The following is a 4,754-nucleotide window of genomic DNA, read 5'->3' on the forward strand; positions in this document are numbered from 1 at the left end:
ATCTCACTGCCCTTCCCCTAGGGCAGATAAGGCCCTGGTAAGGCAGTGTCCTTTGATGAGAACACTTAAGGAGAACAGAATGCTCTGGGCTTTCAAAATGGTTACTTTTCCGCTGGGGATGGTTTTAAATGGTTACTTTTCCTCTCCTCTTGCCTGAAGCCTGGGGATTTTTCTCCTGTCTTCACAGTGAGAAACTGGTGACCTTCCTGGAGGTAACCCCAGGAAAATATGGAGCTTCCCTACTACAGGGACCCCAGGAGTTTATAACACTTAAATTAGTCCAAACACTCAGGCTCCAGCAATTCATCAGCTACCATGTAAGTGCTCCTACAAGTTGCTGGCTCCAGGGTGGCTTCTGCTCCTGGAAGGTAAGTTGTGGTTCTCTGTATTCCTCTGTCTCTTCTATTTTTAGGGTGGATGCTTTGACTGCCATTCTCTGCAGCATCTAAGAAAAGTTGTTGCTTTTCAGTTTGTTCAGCTTTTTTCCTTGTAAAGATGGTACTAATGACTTCCAGGCTCTTTACTGTTGGAGCTGTCTTATGGTGATTTTTTTTTTTTTGTCATCCAGAAGTATTTGTGGTTTTATACTGGGATTCTATCTCCCTACTAATTCTTTTTCTCCTTCGCAAGGTATTTTGTTTTCTTTGCTAAAGACTGTAGGGAAATATTTGAGTAACAAAAGAAAGACATAGGAAAGTTACAGAGGCCCAGAATCATAAAAACTCAGAGTAATGGCTTTCAGGTCTATGATTCTGACTTCCCTTTTAGAAATTACTGGAAGCCTCAGTAACTTCTGTACCTTACCTTCCTGGCTGCTGGTCAATCCTCTTATACTGGCACTGCACATTTCTTATCTTGTCAGTCTCAAAAGTTGTTTCCTGTATGTTTCTTTGTCTTGAGCTTACTTTGTAAGCAATTTGAGGTCCAAGGCTCAGGCTTCCCTGACCTTGACAGCTTCCTGGAGTCTTGTACAAAGCCAGTTTGTGATTAAGCTTCTGGGACGATGGGCCAGTGGTTGAATTATATTCTTTCCTCCGTTGGTTTGGTGTAGAATAAGTCATATATATTGCTAAATTGCCTCTTGCCAGCACCTAAGCCCAGGCATGTACTAGTGGGTCTACTCTGTGATCCAGGCTCTGATAGGGACAGGCAACCCTGAGGGAGAGCTTTTCTGAGTCTGACATCTATGTCAAATGTATGTCCAAACCCCTATTTCTCTTTAAAAACACTTCATATATCTGTCTCACCAAACCAATGCCTGTGCATTGTAGATAACTTGGGAAATACAGGTAAGTGTATAAAGACAAAAATAAAAATGATCTATGAAACCGTAGTCACTATTTTGATGCAATTCTTCTGGACTTTTGCATTGCTAATACTCAGAGAGAAGGATGAAGGGTTGTTTAACAATCAACAAAAATCAAGGATTACTATTGCTGTGATTGTTTTCTGTGCATACAAAAAAATTAGTGCAGTGCTTTAGGAGTGTGGCTGGGCAGGAACATGACTTTCGAAATCAAATGCATCTGAGTTCAAACCCCAAGTCTGTCACTCACTGGATGATCTTGGGCAAGCTGCTTCTCTATGTTTCAATTTCCTCATCTGAAAAATGGGCCTGCTCTCACCTACCTCATAAGGTTGTTGGGAATAACTAATGATTTTATGTGTGTAAAGCAACTTTGTTTTTTATTTTTTATTTATTTTTTTATTTTATTGAGACAGGGTTTCACTCTGTTGCCCAGGCTGGAGTGCAGTGGTGCAATCACAGCTCACTGCAGCCTTGACCTCTCTGGGCTCAGGCGATCCTCCTGTCCCTGCCTCCTGAGTAGCTGGGACTATACACGTGCACCACCACGCCCAGCTAATTTTTAATTTTTTTTTTCTAGAGACGGGGTTTCACCATGTTGCCCAGGCTGGTCTCCAACTCCTGGGCTGAAGCGATCCGCCTGCCTTGGCCTCCCAAAGTGCTGGGATTACAGGTGTGAGCCAGATGCCTGGCCTGTTTGAAGCCCTTAAACCACAACACTGGCAACAAAGTGTTTGATAAATGGAGCAGTTGGAGGAGAAAAAGTGTGAGGAGGAGGAAGAAAAGCGGGAACCAAAACTATGGCGATTTCCATTTTTGGAACTGCTGTGACCTCGCACAGCACACTGTGCTTCTCATTGTATTTCCAGTGGGAGAGTTCCTGCTGCTTGAAATGTGATTTATGACAGTTATAAACCAAGATTTCAGTGTGTCTTCATGGAAGAACGCCTGCTAATAAAGATAGAAGGAATGATAGAATTAGATTACAACTATTTTGTAAAGACCCTCGTTATCACTGATTCAGTCAATAAGGTTGATGGGTGCTAAGGCCATTGGGTGAGAGGTCCTTGGGTATTGGATATTTACACATTACCAAACTATCATTTTGCAGATTATGTGTTAATTACAGTGGAGAGATCTTTTGGACATCACCTTAACTAAATGATCAAAATGAGGTTTATAAAATAAAAGACAAACATTGCATGTTCTCACTTACTTGTAGGATCTAAAAATCGAAACAACTGAACTCATGGAGGTAGACAGTTAGGATGGTTACCAGAGTTTGGGAAGAGGAGTGGTGGTGGTTGCAGGAGTGGGCGGCGCTGTCAGAGGGAGGTAGGAATGGTTACTGGGTACAAAAAAAAAGCAGAAAGAATGAATAAGACCTACTATTTGATAGCACAACAGGGTGACTATAGTCAATAATAACTTAACTGAACATTTAAAAATAACTAAAAGAGTATAATTGGATTGTTTGTAACAGAGGATAAATGCTTGAGGGAAATGGATACCCCATTCTCCATGATTTTACAATTGCATGTCTGTATTAAAACATCTCATATATTCCATAAATATATACGCCTACTTTGTACCCATAAATAGTTTTTTTTTTTTTTTGAGACAGAGTCTCGCTCTGCCGCCCAGGCTGGAGTGCAGTGGCGTGATCTTGGCTCACTGCAAGCTCCGCCTCCCGGGTTCATGCCATTCTCCTGGCTCAGCCTCTCGAGTAGCTGGGACTACAGGCACCCGCCACCTCGCCTGGCTAGTTTTTTGTATTTTTTAGTAGAGACGGGGTTTCATCGTGTCAGCCAGGATGGTCTCGATCTCCTGACCTCGTGATCCGGCCGTCTCGGCCTCCCAAAGTGCTGGGATTACAGGCTTGAGCCACCGCGCCCGGCCTGTACCCATAAATAGTTTTAAAAAATTTTTTAAAGTTAGGTTTACAAATAATGAGACTAACATTACATGCCTGCTGATGTGATAACAGTAGTACTCTCTTATGTGTGGTTTCACTATCCTGAGTTTTAGCCACAGCCTGAAAATATTCAATTTAAAACTTCACAAACAATTCAAAAGTTTTATTTATTTATTACAACTTAAACAAATTTTATTTACTTGATTGAGACCTTATTGTACGCAAAATGTTTTTCGTGGTTGAGCTTAGCTTTGTTCACACTGACTTGAGGGAGTCTGGTTTTCTCTGCTCAAGGTTGTTCAACTGCTGCCGTTGCCCTTGGTTTGTTTTCTTTCAGGATCAAGGTGGGTACTTTCATATAATATCTTATTTTTCATTCCTTCTCTGGCAATTCTTCCCTGGATTCTTTGCTTTGCATAATTGTATCTACAGTGAAACCAGCATCCCAAAGTCACTAAGATAAATCCTCCTACTCCAACATCACCTGATCTTCTAATTCTACTAGTTAACAACAATAAAAAAGAAAAAAAAGTCCAAAGCCAGCCACAACAGATCCTAATGAACTATACAATATTGAATCCCGCGCACAGGGAATATTTTCAACACCGAAAATGCCTAGGAGCTTAAAGAGCTTCCCCTTCGCGGGCTCGCCGGGCTCCGGCGCCGCGGCCATGGGGAAGACTCCGTGCCTCCACCCGCCCAGCACCGCCTGCACCGCGGGAGAGGAAGACCGGCCAGCCGCGCCCCTCCCCGTCCCCAAAAATTCACTAGTTTTAAATCACGCGCTGTTCTGAGCAGCGCAATGAAATCTCTGGCTGCCCCACTCCATCCTGCTCAGGATGTGAATCACCCCTATGTCCCGCGTATCCATGCTGGAGGCACCACCAGCCGTTAGTCACTAGCCCGTTCAGCCGTCTAGCTTATCACATCGACTGTCAAGGAGTTGCAGTGCCTGTGTTCTAGGAACCCTTATTTTACTAAATAATGGCCCCAAAGCACAAGCGTAGTGAAGCCGGTAACTCAGATATGCCAAAGAGAAGCCCTCAAGTGCCTCTTGTAAGGGAAAAGGCAAAAGTTCCCAACTTAAGAAACAAAATCATTTGCTGAGATTGCCAAAATCTATGGTCAGAATAAAATTTCTAACTGTGAAATTGTAAAGAAAGAAAAAGAATGTGTGCTGGTTTTGCTGTTGTACCTCAAACTGCAAAAGTTATGACCACAGTGCGTGATAAGTGCTCAGTTAAGACGAAAAAGGCATTACATTCGTGGGTGGAAGACCTGAACAGAAACTTCTTGTGATTGGCGACAGTCAGGCTTGGTACTCTCTGCAGTTTCAGGCATCCACAGGGGATCTTAGAACCGAAAAAAAAAGAAAGAAGTTTTCATTTGAATTACGTCATGAGGCAGTAATTAGGCAAATAGAGATTGCAGAATAGTCCATTAGGCTCTGCAAGAATGTCAATGACATGAAAGACAAAAAAAGGTGGGGAGACAGCTCTAAATGAAAAGGTATTAAACAGTCAAATACAATGT

General features: G+C 42.6%; 1 pseudogene; it reads right to left on the bottom strand.

The window, feature by feature from the left end:
• Positions 1–3,520: 3,520 nt before the first annotated feature.
• Positions 3,521–3,972, bottom strand: LOC105552418 (annotated as a pseudogene).
• Positions 3,973–4,754: the final 782 nt, after the last annotated feature.

This window comes from Mandrillus leucophaeus, unplaced genomic scaffold (genome assembly GCF_000951045.1).
Source record: "Mandrillus leucophaeus isolate KB7577 unplaced genomic scaffold, Mleu.le_1.0 Scaffold555, whole genome shotgun sequence".
Classification (NCBI taxonomy): domain Eukaryota; kingdom Metazoa; phylum Chordata; class Mammalia; order Primates; family Cercopithecidae; genus Mandrillus; species Mandrillus leucophaeus.